The sequence below is a fragment of the Protopterus annectens genome, chromosome 2.part1 (assembly GCF_019279795.1).
Source record: "Protopterus annectens isolate FY-2018-M chromosome 2.part1, PAN1.0, whole genome shotgun sequence".
Classification (NCBI taxonomy): Eukaryota; Metazoa; Chordata; order Ceratodontiformes; family Protopteridae; genus Protopterus; species Protopterus annectens.
The window spans coordinates 1,835,247,327-1,835,270,936 of NC_056729.1; the positions used below are offsets into that span (position 1 = coordinate 1,835,247,327).

A 23,610-nucleotide genomic window follows, 5' to 3' on the forward strand; every position below is an offset into this window, starting at 1 on the left:
GATTAAAGAATGCAATACAGTAATTAGAAGATAAATCTTTAGATTATTCTGAATATAGCTGAAATAAGTATATAGAAAGAACTGCGGCAATAATTTGAACAGGCAGTAAAAGGCAGTTTTTCTCGAGTCAGTAATGTTGCACTTGCAGTTACGACACATTAAAAGTCTATTACTACATGATCACCACAGTTCTTGAATGTCATCTGTTAGAATGTACATTTCAAATGAACGTTAAAACACCACAAGGGTACCATGGTATACTCTCCACAGTACATACACTAGACCCTTCAGAGTCTCTTTACCCACACACTTAACTTCACAAGCAACTTCAGACTCATACAGCTATCTTCCGTTTTATATTACTGTTTTATATGGTACTATGGACACTACCAGATTCAGCAAGACAATGTTTCAAGTTACCGATTCGTATACTTTTGAAACCTATTATAGTTAATGGGTGACTCTGAGGTTGTAGCATTTGCAGTAGATGCAGTCGCATATGTGATGATTTCACCCAGAAGTGGAAAAAAATGTGGTCATTGTTGCATAAAAGATCAAGATTCAGCAACCACATTTGACAGGCATATACTGTGAATGGTAGCGCGTACATATTAACTAAGGGCAGAATAGCAGAACACAGAGAAAAAGAGTTATGTACTTACCATAACTTGGCATCTGTGCTATCCAGTGTCATTATTCATCACAGATGGTGCTAGGATCTGACCTCGCATCCCAGCTGGCAACTTCTTAGATAGATCCAGAGCTCAAGCGCCTCCCCTTCCCATAGTCCCTTGTTACCTTCTAACCCTCATATCAAGTTTGCTATATTAGCTGAAACACAGAAACAAACATTTGCAGTGGAAGACAAAAACTTCCCATCAGATGCACAGCACTTCAGCCTCACCAGACCCCTCAGAAGGAAGGGGGAAGGAGAGCGGGAATGTGATGAATAAGGACACTGGACAGCACAGATGCCAAGCTATAGTAAGTACATAACTCAATCTGATGCTATCAGTGTCATTATTCATCACAGATGAGTCACGGTACCCAGCTACTAGGAACCCTTGGTGGCCTCATGGAAGGATATGCCAGAGCATGGAGGAACCAAAGGAAGCCCTGTTCCTAGATACCAAGTCCTATTTGTAGTGCAAAATGGAAGTATATGGATTAGACCAAGTTGTATCATCACAAATCTCATCAACGGAAAGTCTACCGAAGAAGGCTGATGATGTAGCAACAGACCTAGTGGAGTGACCCTTAACAGGTCTGGATAGTTCAAAGTGCCGACAAGCATAAATAAAATAAGTACAACCAGCAATCCACCTGGAGATAGTCACTTTGGAAATTGTTGCCTGGCATTTTCTGTTCTGGGAGAAAGCCACAAAGAGTTGGTCTGACTTTCTAAACTACTCATTCTTTTTTAAATAAGAATGCAATTGTCTGTGGACGTCTAAGTAATGCAAGATATATTCTCCTTTATTAGAGTAACTAGGGAAGAAGACCGGTAGTTAAATCAACTGACTGAGATTTGCCTCAGAGGCCACTCAGAGGAAGAAAGGAAGGATTTGTTCTAAGAGACATCCTGCCCTTATGAAAGATCATGAATGGGGGCTAAATGCACAGAGCCTGTATATCAGAGACCCTCTTAGCAGAAATAATGGCGACTAAAAAGGCTGTCTTCCAGGATAGGAATTTAATATCACATGAGCTAGTGGGTTCAAAGGGTTTTTCTGTCAGAGACTGCAACATCAAAGTCAAATCCCATGGTGGTGATGGATCTTTAACAGATCATCTAAGAAAAGCTCCCTTCAAAAAGGCTTTGCACAATTTGGAAGAAAAGCTAGGCTCATCGTTGACATGGAAATTGGAGATGGCAGCTAACTGGAGCTTAATCGTAGAAAAACTCATCCCATCTTGAAAAAGGGAAGATAAGAAGAGCAAGATATTAGGGATAGGGGCAGAAAAGGGATCAAGATATCATTGTCTGGCCCAAACGGAAAACCTTTTCCATTTTACTGGAATACACCTTCTTTGTACATGGCTTTTGAGAAGCCAAAATAATGCTCCTCACTGGGGAAGGAAGCCTGGACTGGGAAAGGATTACTGGAACTGGAGAAACCATGTGGTTAAAAGAAGGATCCAGAGATTGGGAAGGATGAGAGAGGAGATCTGGAATGGGAACTAGTATCCAAGGTGGATAATTCAGATAAGACCGGAAAAATGAGAACCACGCCTGATGAGGCCAGAAAGGAGCAATGAGGATGACAGAAATCTTCAGGTGGCGACCTTTCTGTAAGACTCTGGGTATTAGGGGAACAGGAGAGTAAGGATAGAGGAGACCCGGGGATCAATCATGAACAAGAGCATCCATGGGTGACTCCCCATATGGGGGAAGGAAGCAGGGCAAAGTAAAGTACAGTTGTGTACACTTAACATAAATGTAGATGTTTGAGTGTGTCCACTGTTGCAGTCATTACATTTGGGGTAATCTGCTGGCAGGTTGCCCTCAGTCAGCCTGAATATCAAAGTCTTGGGTCCTGTGTCGGTTGCTGTCTCCTCTTCCATGACGTCAGGTCGTCAGGGGTACAATACATGCAGCAGACGCCATTTTCTTTAGTTTTTCTTGCCTCAGATGTCAGGTGTCCCCCCAAATGGGGAGCAAAAATATATAAATATAGATGCAATTGTAACAACATAAACTTTACCTTCATCTAAAAGCAAATACACCACAAAGGCTGTAGAATATAGTGAAGGAAAGAGAAGTTCTAGAAAAAAGGGGGATGGCGGGTGGGTAACCCGGACTGCAACAGTGAATACACTCGAACATCTACATTTATGGTAAGTGTACACAACTGTACTATGTTCTTCGTGTTTCACTGTTGCAGTCATTATATCTGGGTAAAATCCCAAAGCTATGGATTGGAGGCTGAAACTAAAGAGCATTAGGAGTGGCTAAAAGGCCCTGCAGAACTGCAGTGGCAAAGCCTGCCCTGGACTTCGAGAAGAGAGGCAAATGATAATGCTTTGTAAAAGTATGAACAGAGCTCCAAGTAGCAGCTTCTAGAATGTCTTTGGTTGGCAACCCTCTGAGAAAAGCTGCTGAGGGAAATGCAGCCCTGGTGGAATGTGACCCAATTCCCTTGGGCACCGGTTTACCATGATGCAAATAGCAGAAACAAATGCAGTGGATTATCCACTTTGAAATAGTCTGCTTTGAAATAGCCTTTCTCTCTGATCCTGCAGCAAATGCCACCAATAGCTGCTCAGACTTTCTTAGAGATTTGGTCCTGTTTAAGTAGAATCTTAGTTGTCTGTGTAGCTCCAAGAAATGCAGAATCAGCTTTCCCTTGTTCTGCGGATTTGGGTAAAAAGTTGGCAGGTGAACAGTTTGACCAAGAGCCACAATGGATACCACCTTAGGCATAAAGGAAGGATTGGCCCTGAGGGACACCCTGCCTGGGTAAAATGTAATAAAAGGCTCGACAGTCATGAGGGCCTGTAGTTCTGAAACCATTCTTGCTGAAGTGATTACCAGAAGGAAAGCTGTTTTCCAAGATAAAAACTTTATATCTGCAGTAGCTGCTGGTTCAAATGGAGACAGGGTGAGCTTTTCCAACACAAAATTGAGGTCCCACGCAGGAATCGGTGATCTTCTGGGAGGCCTTAAATTTTTGGTTCCTCTAAGATAATGTTTTAGCAGAGGATGAGAAAAGATGGGAGGCTCTGTGTTGTAATGAGCCGAGATGGCAGAGGCATGGATTTTTATTGATGAAGAAGACAGGCCCTTGTCAAGCATCTCAGTCAAGAATTGTAAAATCTGAGGAATATTTGGCTTTGCTGTATCAGTCCCTTGGGTTTGATTCCATGCACAGAATCTCTTCCATTTATCAGCATAAGATTTTCTAGTACTAGACCTTCTGGCTTCCAAAATGACATCCATCACAGATTTACTGAGAGGTGTTGTTTGAATAATTACATGATCAGCCATGCTGCCAGGTTCCGAGTTTGGAGCTGATTGTGCAGAATTTGATTGTTCTGCTGAGACAGTAGATGAGGGATTTGAGGCAAGTACCAAGGAAGGAGTTGAGAATATAACTTACAAATGGGTACCAGCGCTGGCGAGGCCAGTCCGGTGCAATTAGGATAATTTTTGGTTTTTCTGTCTGACCATTTTCAAATTTTAAGGTGCGCATTTTTTAATATATGCATTCAATATATGCATTTTTATATTTTAATTATTCTCTATCCACCTTTAGATAAAATTTCTCTTTGAGAAAAAAAAAAAAAATGTTTCATTGAATTAATTAATTATTCATGATAGTGTTGTGTATTCATGAGAAGAAGTGTGATTTTTTGTATAGTATTGGTCAATTGTAAACCAATGAATTTAAACTGGTTGTTATTTAAGTTTGAATGTTTTATAATTAACTTGTTCTGAGGAAGTCATACTATTTGATGAAAGCGCTTAACCTGTGGTCCTGGTGTTAATAAATCTTTTCTGTGGACTCGCAACAGTGTGCTCCTTCTGGTTAATTGGTTTATTTTGAGCGTACTGGACACCACTTGTTTGGTTTTTGTAGTTTTTTGGTGTTTGTTGCGATGGGGTCCCCAGATTCCTTTAGCCTCTCACCTATTATGGATTCTGGGCAGCCGGAGATTCTAGCCTTGAAGAAGGAAGTGGCTGACCTTAAGGGAGAGCTCACAAAACTAATCAAACTATTTTCTCAAAGTAAGAAAAATTCTATTTGTCATTCTCCTTCCTCGCCTACTACTCCTGATGTTTTTAAAAGGGGCGATGTTATTAGCAATAGCAATGGCAATTCTAGTATATCAAAGAATGATACTGGACATCACCACTTTAAGAGAGCGTGTGACGTCACTACGACGGCGCAAATCCATGATGGAGGTGAATGAGCGTGTTTGCTATCTGACGCCAACAAGATTATACAGCTTGAGGATGAATAAGGTGTTTTGCAGGATAGACGCCTTCTTAAAAACTACTGTGTTGTGCAATTTGATGCTGAGATTGAACAGACTACTGTCGAGATTCCTAGCGGACAAACGACACGTCGCCAGGAGAGTCCTATTACAGTTTCACATACAGGTACTGTTTCGAGTTTCTTGTTCAATAAAAACAGTGTCTCTCATGACTTTAGGAACTCTAACCAAACTGCCCTTCGCAGGAGTGGTTTGGACAAACATCCTTTGATCGAAAAATGTAGCTGTAATGTTAACAGCAGGTCTACTTTAAACCATTTTACTAGTAACCAAAATCATTGTGGTGAAGGAAGATGTTATAGTAATAATGGTCAAACGGGAGAAACGTGCAACTGTAAGGACAATGGACATGTTAAGAATGCTGTTGACAGTCTTAGCAAGTTATTGCAGCGGCATTTTTCTTTTTAAGATGCCAGTTCCAAACTTTGTAATGCAGCATCAGTTAATAGAACTACTGAACAGTTTGATTATACATCTTTAAGGGAAATGATATATGCATTTGAAAATAAATTGTTTAAATTTAAACTGTGTGAAATGGAAATCTGTTATTTAAATGAATGTATCAAGCAGCAGTTGGTACCACAAGGGTTGAAAGTTTTTAAATTCCCATATGGTATTTATTATGATGCTGGGATTGTTAAAAGTTTTTCTGAAATGTTTGACAAATGGGGATTTGAGTTAATAGCTAAAACTGTGGCTACTTATGAGGTGATGGTCAATGTATTAAGGGAGGAAGTAAACATATTAAATGAAAAAATTAACACTGACTTACAAATTTTCATATTGTGAAAATAGTATTATAAAATTATTGATAGGGTGGATCAAAAATGCAACAATATTTTTAAGAAAAAGGTAAAGAAAATGGAAAGGGATGTTAAGCAGCATAAAATGCATAGGGTATATCCTACTGACAAGTTGTTTTTTTATATGGAACAAGAGCAAGAACATGGGATTATTGGAACAGAGGACAGATTAAAATCTACCTCTAATTTAAATGTTGAAATGTATGAATTTAATCCTGGTGAAACTGAATCTGTTTGCTTTGGTGACACTCAGGATTTTCAAATTCCCCGACGCTCAGAAAGAATAGCCAAACGCAGACAAGGAATGAACAAGACCTACAGCAGGGCAGTGAAGCAGAATTACAATCACAACAAATGGTAGATGATGTAGTACAGATACATTGTCCTGACAATATTAAATACAGTTTACATGGTTTTAACATATATAATTATTCTAATTTTCCTATAACTAAAGGATTGTTCTCCCTATTTTCTAAGGGGTTTAAATTTGTTCCTACTTATGTACCTGATGTAGCTTCAGTAATGGTTGATATACAACTATACTTAAGGAAGTTAAACCTGAACCTTCTTTTTTCTGATAAATTGGACAAAGGTGAATCCAACGATACTCTCAAGAGAAGTAGTATATTTAATCCACCTCTGCACCCCTTGATTGTGGCATATAAGAAAATAGTTAAAGAAGATTTATATAAGACGTGGGGAGAAAGAAGGAAGGTGTTTAATAAATTAAACCTTGATGAAAAAAACCTTTTAGACAATATAAGGCAGAACAAGGACATAAGAATTATGACACCTGATAAAGGGGGAGGAGTGGTCATTTATAGCACAGAAGATTATAACAATGATATGCAACATATATTATTTCAAGAGGATAGTTATTCTTCATGTTCTAAAAATTAAATTAACATCTCTTACCATAGGTTGGACAGTTGCCTATATGAATACTTGTTGGATCAAAGAATTTCTAGGGATGAATATAATTTTCTAGTTAATAAATATCCAAAAATTCCTATGATTTTCAGAATACCTAAGGTACATAAAAACTTAAAGAAGCCACCCTTCAGACCTATTGTCGCAGCTGCAGGTTCTAAGACCCACAACCTAGCGGTATATGTGGATAAGAAATTAAAACACATTACGAACAAACTTTCACATTTATTAAAAGATTCTTGGGACTTTTTAGGTCAAATTAAGCAGGACGTGGTCAGTTGGTTGTTGGTTTCTCACCATTGATGTGCAAGATCTTTTTTCTTGTATTCCGAAATTAGAAGGTTTAAGTTTTTTTTGAAGAAGTTCTTTTTACTTATTCATCTCTAAAATCTGATGAAGTATTACTTTTAAGTGAATTAATGAGCTTGATCTTGGAGAATAATTATATATTTTTTGGTGGTGAATACTTCAAACAACTTAAAGGGGTTGCTATGGGTGCTGATTGCGCCCCCTTATATGCCAACCTGGTCCTTTTAGGATGGGAACAGAAGTATATTTTTCAAAGCAATACAAATTTTTTTTTCAAGCATTGCATATTACGGTAGATTTTTGGATGATATTTTTATTATATGGAAGGGAAAGTCTGAGGAAATTCCACAATTTGTGGAATATATTAACCAGACTACAAATTATTTGAAGTTCACCTTTCAGTGCCATCAGCAGGAAATCAATTTCCTTGATGTTAAGATTTTTAAAAAGCAAAACAGCTTTCATTCTAAAAACTACCGGAAAAACACCTTTTGCAATTCTTATTTACACTATACTAGTCATCATCCTATACATCAAAAAAGAAGTATTGTTAAGGGCCAGGCTGTAAGAATAGAAGGATGATGTGATACCAGAGTTTAAGAACCTAAGAGTTATGTTTCTTGAAAGAGGTTACCCGAGCCCCTTCATTGATCCAATACTTGAAGAGGTGGTGGCTAAATGGGGAATTACTTATAAACCTTTATTGGGTGCCAATGAAAACAATTTTGGCACCTTAGTTAAGAAAGAAACTGTCCAAAATGCTATTAATTTTCAGCAAGCATGTGTAGTCCAGTGCAGTCCTTTATATTCTCAGGTTAAAGGAACCCTGGTAAAAAATTGGAATATTTTTAGAACTAACCCTGAAATAGTTCGTATTTTGGGTGATAGACCTATTTTTTCTACCAAGGTAGGTGGTAAAATCAAGTCCCTGGTGGAAACAAATAGAATATCAAACAACAAGCAGGGAGATTTGGGTGGTAGTAGACCTTGCGGTAGATGCCATTACTGTTCCTATGTATTGTTAGATACTAATATGACTATAGAGAACCATAATAGAAGTTACATTATATTAAAAAACAGAAGCTATTGCTCAAGTAAATTAGTTTATATTGCTAAATGCAGCAGTTGTCCATCTTTTTATATTGGTAAGACAGAGAGGATGCTGAAAAATAGGATATATGAGCACCTTTATGATATTAAGAATAAAAAAAAACACAAATGCATTATACAAACATAGTATTTTGTGCAAGAATTTCAAGTGTTTCAAGTTTGGAATACTTGACCTAGTTGCAGTGGATGTTAGGGGGGGTAATTGGCAGAACACATTAAACAAAAAAGAGTTGATGTGGCAATTTAGACTAGCTGCTGACTACCCACCAGGTTTAAATGAGTGCCTTTCTATAATGCCCATATTGAGGGAGAAGGCAGAATTAGTTTAGTTTTAGTGATTCATTTGGTATTGAATAAGTATTATATTTTACAATACATTTCAAATTTTAAGGTGCACATTTTTAATATATGCATTCAATATATGCATTTTTATATTTTAATTATTCTCTATCCACCTTTAGATAAAATTTCACTTTGAGAAAAAAAAAAGTTTCACTGAATTAATTAATTATTCATGATAGTGTTGTGTATTCATGAGAAGTGTGATTTATTGTATAGTATTGGTCAACTGTAAACCAATGAATTTAAACTGGTTGTTATTGAAGTTTGAATGTTTTATAATTAACTTGTTCTGAGGAAGTCATACTATTTGATGAAAGCGCTTAACCTGTGGTCCTGGTGTTAATAAATCTTTTCTGTGGTCTCGCAACAGTGTGCTCCTTCTGGTTAATTGGTTTATTTTGAGTGCAATGGACACCACTTGTTTGGTTTTTGACCTTTAGTAAGACCTTGGGAAGAAGAGGCAGAGGAGGGAAGGCAATAGGTTTTTCCAACTGAAGGATAGGGCATCCACTTTCCATGCTTGTCTGTGATAAGTCTTTGTGCAGAATTTGCCCAGTTGATAATTCTGGGGAGAGGCAAATAGATACATGTCCGGGCTCCCCCATTTCTCTGTTATCATGCTGAAGACTTGTGGGTCCAGTTTCCACTCGTGAGGGTCCATACGATTTCTGCTTAGATCGTCTGCCAGAGTGTTTTGTTTTCCTGGCAGGAATTGAGCTTGAAAATGTACTTGGTAAGTCAAGGCTGTGTCCCACAATGCCATGGCTAGTCTGCAAAGGGGGTAGGAATGTGTACCCCCTGCTTGTTTATGTACCACATAACCGTGGTGCTGTCCGTCTTTATCAGTAGTTGTCCTGGATGAAGTAAGTCCTTGAAGGCTGTCAGGACATTCTGAACAGCTAAAGTACAGTTTTGTACCTACCATAAATGTAGATGTTCGAGTGTATACCCTGCTGCAGTCATCACACTTGGGTTATCCTGCCGTCAGGCGGTCCCCACAGTTAGCCTGAATTCCAAAGTCTTGGTCCGGCGTCAGTTGCTGTCGCTTCTTCTCTGACGTCAGTGCGCCAGGGGTATACAAGAGACATCCGACGCCATTTTCTTCAGTTTTTCTTGCCCCAGATGTCAGGTGCCCCCCCAAAAGGTGGTCAGTAGATAGTACCAATAATAAAAGTTTAGCACAAACAAAACATCCCTCCAGCTATAAGCAAATACACCACAAAGGTTGTATCAGATTTTAAGGTATTGAAAGATTTCAGTTAGGTCAGAGGGGATGGAGGGAGGGTAACCTGGACTGCAGCAGGGTATACACTCTAACATCTACATTTATGGTAGGTACAAAACTGTGCTATGTTCATCGTGTTACCCTGCTGCAGACATCACACTTGGGTTGAATCCCAAAGCTAAGGATGGAAGGTGGAGTCAGGGTTGGAGGAGGCTAGAAGGCCCTGCAAAACTGCAGTGGCAAAGCCAGCTCTAGACTTAGAGTAAAGTGGTAAGTGGTAGTGTTTGGTGAAGGTGTGTACTGAACAGCAAGTTTCAGCTTCCATAATATCCTTGGTTGGCACCCCCCTGAGGAAGGCTGTAGATGTAGTTGCTGCCCTGGTGGAGTGGGGCCTTATGCTCGCAGGAACTGGTTTTCCATGATGGGTGCAGCAAAAACGTATGCAATGTCCTATCCATTTGGAAATGGTCTGTTTTGAGATAGCCTTTCCTTCTGATGCTGTAGCATAGGATACAAATAGCTGGTCAGATTTTCTGAAAACCTTAGTTTTATCCAAGTAGTAACATAGTTGCCTATGAATGTCCAAGGAGTGCAGGAGTCTTTCTCCTTTGTTCTGTGGATTTGGGAAGAAGGTGGGCAAATGGATGGTTTGATTTAGAGCCACACTGGATACCACCTTTAGCATAAATGAGGGGTTAGTTCGTAGAGAAACTCTGTCTTGATAAAAAATGAGGAAAGGCTCTACTGCCATTAGTGCCTGTAGCTCTGAGACTCTTCTGGCTGAAGTAATTGCTAGCAGCAGGGCAGTCTTCCATGATATAAACTTTAAATCAGCTGAGAAAGCTGGCTCAAAAGGTGGCAGCGTAAGCTTTTCCAGAACAAAGTTGAGGTCCCAAGTTGGTGTTGGTGCTGTCCTAGGAGGCCTAATGTTTTTGGCCCCTCTGAGGTGCTGCCTTAGAAGTGGATGTGAAAATAAGGGAGGATCCGTGTTGTAGTGAGCTGAAATAGTGGAGGCGTGGATTTTAATAGATGAAAAACAAAGTCCTTTGTGTAACATCGCAGGTAAATATTGTAGAATCTGAGGTATGTCTGGCTCAAGGGTATTTTGGCCTTTAGCTTGGTTCCAGGCGCAAAATCTTTTCCATTCGTCTGAGTAGGCTTTCCTGGTGCTGGGCATCCTGGCCTCCAGAATGACATCCATAACAGCTTGTGAAAGAGGATCTGGCTGGTTGCTTAGGTGATTTGCCATGCAGCCAAATTTAAAGTTTTGAGCTGACTGTGTAGAATCTGACTGTCTTGCTGTGTGAGCAGATGAGGAATTTGCGGTAAAATCCATGGTGGGCCATGGGCCATGTTCCTTAGTAGTGAGTACCAGAGCTGGCGTGGCCAGTCTGGGGCAATGAGTATCATTCGGGGTCTCTCCATCCTGACTTTCAGCAGCACCTTTGTGAGAAGGGGCAATGGAGGAAAGGCATATACTGTCAGCATTTTCCAACTGAATGAGAGATCGTCCATTTTCCAAGCTTGGTGGTGAAAAGTCCTGGTGCAAAATTTTGATAGCTGATAATTTTGGGGGTTGGCAAAAGTACAGTTTTGTACCTACCATAAATGTAGATGTTCGAGTGCTAATACAGCTGCAGTCATAACAGATGGGTTCTCCTGCCGTCAGGCGGGTCCTCGGTCGGCCGAATTCCAAAGTCTAGGTCCGGCGTCGGTTGTTGTCACTTCTTCCCTGACGTCAGTGCGACAGGGGTATAAAGGAACCAGCCGACGCCATTTTCTTCAGTTTTTCTTGCCCCAGATGTCAGGTGCCCCCAGAAGGAAGGCAATATATGAATTTGTGTAATAATGCAGTGCAATATAATCAAAATACAGTAGTTGCAAGCAAATACATCATAAATGAATACCCCAATGAGGTTGTATGAGGATGTGTTAGCCTATAGGCCTGTCCCAAGAGGGGAAGGAGGGAGGGAAAAGTACAGTTTTGTACCTACCATAAATGTAGATGTTCGAAGATCCACATTGCTGCAGTCCAAACACTTGGGTAGTCCGCTGTCCTCGGTCGGCCCGAATATCAAACGCATGACCGGCGTCATATCCTCAGTCTTTCTTGCCCCACGCCATATCCTCAGTCTTTTCTTGCCCCAGATGTCAGAAGACCCTAAAAATAAAGGTCAAAACCAAAAGACAGCAAACAACCAATCAACCACCCCTGCACTAACTATATGTACAATATATACAATATACACAAAATACACAACCCACACACAAACCTCTAACTACAGAGGGAAGGAGGATCTTCAAACATCTACATTTATGGTAGGTACAAAACTGCACTATGTTCTTCATCTCACATTGCTGCAGTCTAGGATGGCTAACTCCAAGGAAGCAGGAGCTGCCAAAATGCCCTGCAAAACAGCAGTGGCAAAACCAGCCCTGGACTTAGAGTAAAGTGGCAGGTGATAATGCCTAGAAAGTATGCACAGAACTCCAAGTAGCTGCCTCCAAATATCCTTGGTGTTGCTCCCCTCAAAAAGCTGTTGAAGTGGCAGTAGCCCTAGTGGAATGAGGCCTAATCCTAGCTGGAATCTCCTTGCCATAATGGGAATAACAGAAAGCGCAAAAACCCAATCCACTTAGAAATAGTTTGTTTTGATACAGGCTTGCCCTGAGAACTCAAGGCAAAAGAAACAAACAACTGCTGAGACTGCCTGAACCCTTTAGTTCTGTCAAATAATAACAAAACTGCCTGTGGACATCTAAAGTGTGCAAAATCTTTTCCCCTTTATTTTGGGATTGCATAAAAAGTAGGCAAATGAATAGTTTGGTTTAAAGCCACACTAGAAACCACCTTAGGCATAAAGGAAGGATTAGATACCCTATCCTTATGGAAAATCAAGAAAGGCTCAACTGCCATAAGGGCCTGTAATTCAGAAACCCTTCTTGCAGAGGTAATGGCCAACAAAAGCAGTCTTCCATGATAAATATTTCAACTCAGCAGTAGCTGCAGGCTCAAAAGGTTGTAGAGTGAGTTTCTCCAACACAAAATTGAGATCCCAAGCAGGAGTAGGAGCTCTCTAAGAAATTGCTTGAACAAAGGATGAGAAAACAATGGTGGGTTGCAATCATAGTGAGCTGAAATTGCTGCAGCATGAACTTTAATGGAAGAGAAAGACAAACCTTTGTCCAGTAACTCAGTAAGATATTGAAGAGCCACACTCAAATTAGGCTCAGAAACATCAAAATCTTTTGCTGCACTCCAAAACAAAAATCTCTTCCATTTGTCTCGTACACTTTCCTTGTACTAGGCCTCCTAGCTTCCAAAATAACATTCAAAACTTGCTGAGGAAGTGGAGGCCCACTTTGGTTCAAAACAGAATATGCCAGGCTGTTAGGTGCAGAGAGTGAAGCTTGACATTTAGCAAATGGCTGTCCTCCAACAGGTGTGCTATTAAAATCATCCTTGGCTTGTCCTGTCTGACCTTTAGAAGTACCTTTGGGAGGAGAGGCAGAGGTGGAAAGGCATATACATGAAGATTGCTCCAATTGAAAGAAAGAGCATCCACTTTCCAAGCTGTGGGATGAAACCTTTGTGCAAAACTTTGGCAGCTGATGGTTTAGTGGAGAAGCGAACAGATCTATGTCTGGAGTTCCCCATGACACTGTCAATTTCTGAAATACATGAGGATCCAATTTCCACTTGTGGGGATCCATAATTCGTCTGCTCAACACATCTGCTAAGGAGTTCTGTGCTCCTGGCAGAAACCTTGCCTGAAGATTGAGCTGTAAACTGAGAGCAGTCTCCCACAAAATCATTGCTTGCCTGCATAGAGGATAAGTTGATGTACCACATGACAGTTGTGTTGTCTGTTAGAATCAACACCTGCCACTGCTAACATCTCCTTCATGTTGATATGTAGATGTTGTAGTCTGACAGGCCACTTGTCTTGTATCCACTTTCCATTTAGATGAGCTTTCCTTTTGAATGCAAGGTATTATTTGAATGTCAGTGTCTAGAGCCTCGCAGTGCTGTGTCCATACATTTTTGAGATACCATTGTAGCTTCCTCATATGCAGTTTGGCATTGGGAAGCACCAGAATACAAGATGCCATGAACCCTAAGGCTTGAAGGACTGTCCTGCAGTCAGCCCGGACTGATGAGATAGTTGATGGAAGTAAAGGGATAGACTCTTTTGTTTGTCGGCCATCTGGGATGCTGTATTCAGTCTCACACCCAGAAAGCACATGTCTTGAGAGGGTACTAGACTGGACTTTATTTCGTTCACAGAATACCCTAGGCATCTTAGCACTGCTATCACATAATCCAAATGATGAAGCTCTTCTCTTCCTTGAGCCAGAATTAAATAAGGATAGATCTGTATTCCTTTTAGTCTGAAGAAAGCTATCACTGGAGCCAGAACTTTCGTGAACACTCTGGGGGCGCAGTAGATAGCCAAAGGGCAATGCAGAGAACTGATAGTGAGAAGTCCCTTTCTGCAACTTAGTCTGATAGGAACATGAAGGTAAGCCTCCTTGAGATCCAAAGTTACCATCCAATGATCTTGCCCAGCAGAGGTAAAAGCTGCTGCAACGTCAACATTTTGAACTTGGGAATGTCCAGATAAGTGTTGAGGATAGATAAATCCAAAATTGGTCTCCACGTGTTCCCCTTCTTTGGTACTAGGAACAGGCGAGAATAAAATCCTAGGCCCACTTCTGGCAGAGGGACCGCTGGTATGGCCCCTAGTTGGAGCAACAGAGAAACCTGTTTGTGAGCCTCTAATCTTTGTGGAGGAGCTGGCATGCCTTTGAAAGGAGGCAAGGTATGGAAATAAAAATGATATCCAATACCCATCTGTCCTGGGTAATTAAACTCCAGGCTCTGGCAGCTGAAATGGGTCTGCTGCTGGAGGACTGACCCCCCCCCCCTCACACGAAGCCTGTGCAGGAGAACTCCTGTTCTAGGCCTGAAAGAGCCCTGGGCTCTGCCCTTACCACGTCTAGAGTAGGCCAATTTCTACTAAACTTTGGAGGCTGGACCTGCAAAAAATCTTTAACAGTCTGCATAGACTTAGCCTGTCTTCCATTTTCTTTAAAACTGTCTCAACAGGAGGACCAAACAACACGTCAGATTGTAAAGGAGCATCTAAAATCCTTGTCTTAACATGTTCAGACAAATTCTGATCCAAGGACTGACCCAGTGGCAGCCACCCTAGACGAGGCCTGTACAGCATCAAAACCACATTGCAAAGAATGCTTACCCACCTGTTCAGAAACATGCACTAAATCTTGCAACTCCTTACAATCAATACCTACTGCCAGAGCATCAACCTTAGACTTCAATAGTGAAAGGAGATAATTTTGGTATTTCAACATGTGAAACTGGCAATTCAGAGCCCTCATAGCAAGAGTGGAAGAAGTATAGACTTTCTTTCCCCATCTATCCAAGGCCCTAGCCTCCTTGTCTGCAGGAACCGGATTCTTAACAACAGAAGCCTTAACACCTTTAGGCCCCTGGCTAACAGTTTAACAGGAGCAGGAGGCAAAGAATCAGGATTAAGAGAAGCTTGGCCTATGCTGGGGTAAAAACAGAAATTCCTAAGCCTTTTCTGGAATCAGAGAGAGTCTGACCCTCACTTAAAATGCTCCCTCATGGAATGAAGAGTTTCTGAAAAAAAAAATCCTCAGGAGGAGTAGCAGAAGGAGTAGAATCATCCACATCAGAATCAGAATAAGGAGACTCCTCTGCAGTCTTCAGTCAAGACTCTGAAACATCTGAAGCCTGCTCAAAACCCCCAGCTCAGGATCCACTAATCAAAGTAATCAAATCTTCTGCCATTTTAGCAATATGCTCTTTGGGCACAGTACTGAGGAGCTAGGGGTAACACCAACTGAAGCCAAGATGAGAAGCCCCTCAGCCTGACTAGTCTCCTGAGAGGCCACATCCTGCAATAATAAGGTCTCACCTTGGGAACACAAGAAACCTCTCCGTGTGGAGCCGACGACACTCTAAAGAACCGGCATCGACTAACCTTGCACAATCCAACCTTCTCTTTATAGTGCGTTTTTTAAATCTAGCAAAGAGCGACAGCCAATAACTTCTTGTATCTGTTTCCCACAAGAAATGCAATTATTAACTTTTTCTGACATCCGGTAAATGACTGAGGCAAGAAATCGAAAAAAATCGAAAAAATCTCCACCGCACTTGCAATACTGCTTCTGCATCGGCGGACCATGCGGCAAAAAAATGAGACTGAGGATAGCGCGTCATGTCCGTTTCTTCCCTGGCGTCAGTCAGTCAAAATGCGCCTGACCGACGTCAGCCTTATACTTTGATATTCGGGCCGACCGAGGACGGCGGACTACCCAAGTGTTAGGACTGCAGCAATGTGAGATGAAGAACATCCTGGACTGCAGCTGTATTAGCACTCGAACATCTACATTTATGGTAGGTACAAAACTGTACTATGTTCATCGCGCATACAGCTGCAGTCATAACAGATGGGTAGAATCCCAAAGCTAAGAAAGGGGTGGTAGGCACTAGGTGGAACTAGGAGGAGCCAAAATGCCCTGCAAGACTGCAGTGGCAAAGCCTGCTCTAGATTTGGAGTATAATGGTAGGCTGTAGTGCTTGGAGAAGGTATGCACAGAACTTCAAGTGGCTGCTTCCAAAATATCCTTGGTAGGAACTCCTCTGAGGAAGGCTGCAGAGGTGGCTGTGGCCCTGGTGGAATGAGTTCTAATGCCTGTAGGTACAGTTTTGCCATGAAAGGAATAGCAAAAGCGTATGCAGTGTGCTATCCATTTTGAGATAGTCTGTTTGGAAATTGGCTTTCCTTGAGCTCCTACCGCATAGGCCACAAAGAGCTGTTCTGATTTTCTGAAAGGCTTTGTTCTGTCCAAATAATAACGCAGTTGTCTGTGGATATCCAAGGAATGTAGTAATCTCTCCCCTTTGTTTTGAGGAATAGGATAAAAAGTAGGTAAATGTATGGCCCAATTTAAAGCTACCCTGGATACCACTTTAGGCATAAAGGACGGGTTGGTTCGTAAGGAAACTCTGTCCTGATGGAAGATGATAAAAGGCTGGACAGTCATGAGAGCCTGTAGTTCTGAAACTCTACGAGCTGAGGTGATAGCCAGAAGAAAAGCTGTTTTCCAGGACAAATATTGCAAATCTGATGAGGCAGCTGGCTCAAAGGGAGGCAAGGTCAGTTTTTCCAGAATGAAATTAAGATCCCAAGCAGGTATTGGTTGTTTCCTTGGAGGTCTTAAATTCTTAGCCCCTCTGAGGAACTGTCTTAAGAGCGGGTGAGAGAATAAAGGTGGATCAGTGTTGTATTCTGCAGAAATGGCTGAGGCATGGATTTTGATGGAGGAGAAAGAAAGTCCACTGCTTAGCAGTTCAGCCAAATATTGTAGTATTTGAGGTAAATTCAGTTTTCCAGGATCCTGGCCCTTTTTCTCATTCCAGACACAAAAACGTTTCCATTTTGCGGAGTAAGCTTTTCTAGTTGATGGCCTTCTGGCCTCCAAAATGACATCCTGCACCTCCTTGGAGAGTAGGGCCTGTTGTGATGCTAAGGAATCTTCCCATGTGGCTAGATTGAGTGTTTTTAGCTGGCTGTGAAGAGTTTTGAAGCTGTGCTGAGTCAGAAGAAGAGGCATTAGAGGCAGGGTCCATGGCGGCGAATGCGTCAGGCTCCTCAGGAGTGGGTACCAGTGTTGCCTTGGCCAGTCCGGAGCAATGAGAATCATCTTTGGTCTGTCTGCTCTGGTTTTCAATAGAACTTTGGACAGCAGAGGAAGAGGTGGGAAGGCATAAACTGTCATTGATGTCCAAAGAAAGACAGAGCGTCCACTCTCCAGGCCTTTGGATGGAAGATCCTTGAGCAGAATTTTGTCAACTGATGATTTTTGTGGGAGGCAAAGAGATCTATGTCTGGCCTTCCCCATTCTTGGATTATTTCTGTAAAAACTTTTGGATGCAATTTCCATTCGTGTGTATCTGTCATATTCCTGCTTAGGCTGCCTGCCAGCGTGTTTTCCTTGCCTGGCAAGTACTGTGCTTGTAGCTCCATTTGTAAGTCTATGGCCATGTTCCAAAGTGACATGGCCAGTCTGCATAGGGGGCAAGAATGTGTTCCTCCCTGTTTGTTTATGTACCACATAACTGTGGTGTTGTCCGTTCTTATCAATAGTTGACCTGGTTGTAGAAGGTCCTTGAAAGCTATAATAGCATTTATTACTGCTAGCATTTCTTTTTGATTGATGTGAAGGTGCTTTTCTTTTTGGGACCATTTGCCCTGAATGCACCGATCTGTCATGTGCGCCAGTAGTCCGAGGCGTCTGTTGTGATGACTTGATTTGCTTGAGGCTTGCTGAATGGAAGACCTGTGTTTGCTTGACATGCTTGAGCCCACCACAGAAATTCCTTTTGCAGACATGGAATTAGTGGTATTGTTTCCAAACTGTGGCTGTGTTGAGACCATATGTTTTTCAGGTACCATTGTAGTTTCCTCATATGCAGCTTTGCACATGGGATTAGTAAGATGCAAGATGCCATGAATCCCACAGCCTGCAGGATTTTCCTTGCAGTCAGCCTGGTGCAATTTGCTAGTGTTCTGAAGTATTGAATTTAGTTGCCCCTGCTTCTCTGGCGTGAGGTAGGCCATCTGGGTGTTTGTGTCCAAATTGGCACCCAGGAAAATTATCTGCCGAGAGGGTATTAGCCTTGATTTCTTTTTGTTGACTGTGTATCCCATAGAGTTCAACAATATTATTACATAAGCCAGATGTTTCAGAAGAATGTGCTTGCTGTCCGCTTGGATCAGGCGGTCGTCCAAATAGGGGTATATTTGTATCCCTTGAAGTCTGCAGTACGCAATTACTGATGCCAGGCATTTCGTGAATACTCTGGACGCAGTAGATAAGCCAAAGGGCAATGCAGAGAATTGATAATGGGTTGAACCTGCAAGAAACCTGAGGTACCTTCTGCAATTTTGTCTGATTGGGACATGCAGGTATGCCTCCTTGAGGTCCAATGTTACCAGCCAAGACTCCTTGCCCAGCATGGGAAGAAGTTGCTGTAAAGTGAGCACCTTGAATTTTGGTACAAGTAGAAATGTGTTTAGGATGGATAGGTCCAAAATAGGTCTCCAATCTTTTCCCTTCCTTGGCACCAGAAATAGCCTGGAATAAAAACCTTGACCTTGTTTGTGCGTAGGTACCTCTTGAATAGCTTTCATGTTTATGAGATCTGTAATTTGCCTTTGTGCCTCTGCCCTTTGATTGTGTGGCAGATTTGGCATGCCTCTCATCTTTGGAAGGGTGTGAAAATGGAATTTGTAGCCTCTGTTTATAATGTCCAGGATCCATTTGTCCTTTGTGACAATATGCCAATGTTTTGAAAATAATGCCAGCTTTCCTCCTAAGGGGGCTGCCATTTGAGACTTGGTTGGCATGCAAAGGGAAAAGTCATTGGCTTTGCTTTCTGAAAGATTGCGAGTTATCCTCACCACCTCTTTGTGTTGGAGCTTGCCATTGTCTGCCTCTAAACCATCCTTGGGATTGTCCTCTGCCCCTCGGGCACCTGTATCTGCCTCTTTGGGGTCTGTCCGTGGCAGGAAAGGACCAGTTTTTGGAAGGCCAATTTCTACTAAAACGTGGGGGTTGTACCTGTAGAAATTCTTTCACAGTTTGCATTGATTTAGCCTTTTCCTCCATTTTCCTTAACACCTCCTCAGCATTAACACCAAATAGTACATCCTTTTGAAGAGGGGCGTCTAGTAATTTAGCTTTGACATGATCAGGCAAGGCTTGTTCCTTGAGCCAGGCATGCCTACGTATGACTGAGCCTGTAACAGCAGCTCTACATGAGGCCTCTAGAGCATCAAAACCACATTGTAAGGTATGCTTACCCACTTGTTCTGCACTATGCATCAAATCCTGCAACTCCTTCAAGTCTGGTTGTTCAGATTGTGACATTTTACTTTTCAATTGTGATAACAAAAACTGTTGGTATTTTAGCATATGAAACTGACAGTTTAAGGCCCTCATGGATAAGGTAGCCGAGGTATATACCTTTTTCCCCACCTTTCTAAGGATCTGGAGTCTCTCTCGGAAGGTAATGGATTTTTAGCAATGGAGGCCTTAACTCCCTTGGGGCCCTGTGAGATGGTTTCTGGGTCAGCAGCATGGCTTTTGTATAGAAATTGGTGTGAGTCAGGAACCCTGTAGTACCTGTCAGGCTTAACTGGAGCTGGAGGTAGAGAGTCCAGGTTAAGGCAAGCCTCCGAGTAAACCTCATCTAGGATGTCCAAGACAGGAGGTATAGCCAGAGGCCTGTGCTGAGGTAGCAAGAGAAATTCCCTGAGCCTTTTCTTGAAATCTGAATAATCTTGGCCTTCCCAGTGGAAGTGTTCCCTTAAGGTATGCAAAGTTTCCCCGAATGAGTAATCCTCTGGTGGGGGGGAGACAGAAGGGATGGACTCCTCCGCATCAGAATCTTCAAAAGGGGAGTAAGAATGTTCCTGATCATCAGAATGCTCTGAAATAATGGAGCCCTGATCAGAGGAGGGGGAATCTTCCTCCACTCTGGGCCTTTTGTCCGGTGGGGGCTGAGAACCCCTGATAAGAGTAATTAAATCCTCAGCCATTTTAAGCATCTGTTTCTTAGGCATGGGGCCTGGAGATGGGCCCTGTGTAGCTGGTCTCTTAGAGTGCATGGGTGCTTTAGACTTTGTGAAAGCCTTGATGGAGAAAGAAGAGGAAGGTCTGAAGACACCTTGAGTGGAGGTGGACCTGTCCACATTCTGAGTTTCAACGCCAGGAGTGGCTTCGGTATCTGTAGTCGGGGTGTGGGCAGAGGAGCCTGCGACCTCGGGCACAGGAGACATCATCAAAGCAGTGCCGTCGGTAGTCAGGGGCTGTGTAGGCACCTCGCTGAGAACCGGACCACGTGTAGTCAGCTTTAGCGTGGTGTCGGTAGAGGCCGTGGACCTCGTGTGTCGGTCCTTGTCTTTGCGTTTTTTAGACAAAACCGGAGTCGGAGTATCCGACGACATAGTATAGTTAAATGCTTTCCCAAAATAATGCTGGGCGAACTCCGCCCGACGCTTAATAGTGCGTTTGTTGAATGCAGCACAAAAGCGACAGACCGAGACGTCATGGTCTGGGCCTAAACAAGGTATACAGAGGGAATGGAAATCCTTATGCGGTATTTGCTTCCCACAAGAAATACAATTATTAACTTTGTCTGACATCGGTCTGAGGCAAGAAAAGTTTCCCCAACGGGGTACTTAGCTTTTTAGAAGACTTCGGTTTCCAAATTTTCGTAATCTCAGGAGCTGGCCGACTGGCACTTGCGAACTGCTTCTGCTTCGGGCACCACACGGCAAGAAAGACTGAAGAAAATGGCGTCGGCTGGTTCCTTTATACCCGTCGCACTGACGTCAGGGAAGAAGCGACGACAACCGACGCCGGACCTAGACTTTGGAATTCGGCCGACCGAGGACCCGCCTGACGGCAGGAGAACCCATCTGTTATGACTGCAGCTGTATGCACGATGAACATCAGGTCTACGTCTGGGCGCCCCCATTTTTGAGTTATCATTGCAAATACTTGTGGATCCAGTTTCCACTCGTGGGGATCCATGATGTTCATGCTTAGGTCGTCTGCCAATGTGTTCTTTTTTCCTGGCAGGAATTGAGCTTGTAATTGAACTTGGTAAGCCAGTGCCGTGTTCCACAAGGTCATTGCTTGCCTGCATAGAGGGTAGGAGTGTGTACCCCCTTGCTTGTTTATGTACCACATTACTGTGGTGTTGTCTGTCCTTATTATAAGCTGTTCTGGATGTAAGAGGTCTTTGAAGGCTGTCAGAGCATTCTGTACAGCTAGCATTTCTTTTTGATTTATGTGCAGATTTCTTTGATCTGCAGTCCATATGCCTTGACCGCACTGTCCTGCCATGTGTGCCCCCCAGGCATAGTCCAATGCATCTGTTGTCATAGTTTGCCTGGCTGGGGGTAAGGTGAAAGGCTGACCCTTGCTGAGGTGACATGCCTGTGACCACCATAGAAACTCCTGTTGAAGGCAGGGAATGAGAGGTATCATTGTTTCCAAGTTGTGGCTGTGTTGAGTCCATACGCTTTTCAGGTACCATTGTAATTTCCTCATATGCAGTTTTGCAAATGGTATTAGTAGTATATAAACGAAAAGCAAAACGGCTATACAGGTAAAACCCAGTATATAAAAAGAGAAGTATATGAGAGAAAACACTATACCGGGTACCACACAATAACGTCTTTATTTAAACAAAGTAAAAAGGAGAGGCGAGCGCTTTCGCAACCTTCGTTGCTTCATCAGACAAAGAATTAACTGTTCAACTGCTTGCTTTATATCACTCTCAGTCAAAAAAATTTTTTCCAATTAGTGACATCATACAACTTTTGAAAATTTAAAGGCATAAATGACAAGAATATTGTAAAATACGCATATGAATATAAAATATATATACAAAAATGTAAAGTATGTTCATATTTATGCATACCTAATTTAAAACAGTTAAATAATCTCATTAAAAATGCATATATATAAAAAATGCATATAAATAAAACTGCATAGTATATTCATATTTATGCATATCTAATTTAAAACAATTAAATAATCTCATACAAATGCATATATATAATATATATATAAAAAAGAATGCATAATACAAAATATATAATAAAAGAAATATATGTATATATATATATATATATATATATATATATATATATATATATATATATATTTTTTTTTTTATTTTATGCAAAAAATTAATTGTGTTGAAGGCGTCTAGCTTTAAGAAATGGAACCAGTGATGTACAACCATTTAAGCCTGGATATCTATCAGCATTGAGCTTGATAATCCATCTTTGTTCTCGGCTCTCTGTGAAATTTTCTAGATCTCCTCCCCTCACATTTCTATGTATATGTTGTAAAACAAAGAACTTGAAAGAGTGTGAAGGGTCAGTGTTTAAAACATGTTGAGCAAGCGCACTAGTAGTTTTGTTATTTCTGATGTCTCTTATGTGTTCCAATATTCTATCCTTTAAGTTTCTATTTGTTTTTCCTATATAGAAAGCATGACATATTTGGCAGAAACAAAAATAAATAACATCTGTGGTTTTACAGTCTGCATATGAATGAGAGTATAGTGTAAAATTTCTAACAGGATGAATATATGGTGTAGTACTATGAATATGTGTACAAGCAGTACAAGACCTACAAGGAAAAGTACCTTTGCGTCTGGAATTATAGGTAGTTTTTGGCGTCTTTATTACACAATTGTTGTTTTAATGTTAGATTATTTCTGAAACTGAAACTAGGTGCATTACCAATGAAAGAATGTAAACAAGGTATCTCATGTAAAATGTGCCAATGTTGTTTAATAATATTAGTATACTGATTAACATTACTAACATACTGAAAAACCGCTCTAATGCTATTATTTTGTGTATTATTTCTCAAATTACTGCTATCTGACGTAATAGAATTAGAAGATTGAAAATACGCTTTACATTTAGAGTCCCTGAGTGTCCAAGCATCAGAAATAGTTCTATCTATTTCATCCATATGATATCCTCTTCTTAAAAAAATCAGTTTTCAATTTATTCATAGCTAGTACTGCATCATTATCATTGTTGTGTAATCTTAATGTTCTGTATACCTGCCCCTTGAGCACATTTCTTGGAATGTGTCTAGGATGCATACTGGTTTTGTGAAGGTATGTATTTTTCTTCGTGGGTTTGTGAAAAATTTTGCTGGTAAAACCTGTCAACTCTGATTTGATTATATGTACATCTAAGAAATCAATCTCAGATGTAGAAAATTTGTATGTGAATCTCA

At 41.4% G+C, this 23,610-nt stretch overlaps 1 protein-coding gene across 3 annotated transcripts in view; it reads right to left on the reverse strand.

The window, feature by feature from the left end:
• The window catches only part of AP2B1 (adaptor related protein complex 2 subunit beta 1), a 1,330,026-nt gene that overhangs the window by 1,003,957 nt on the left and 302,459 nt on the right, over nucleotides 1-23,610 (reverse strand). The gene's annotated exons all lie outside the window — the stretch shown is intronic.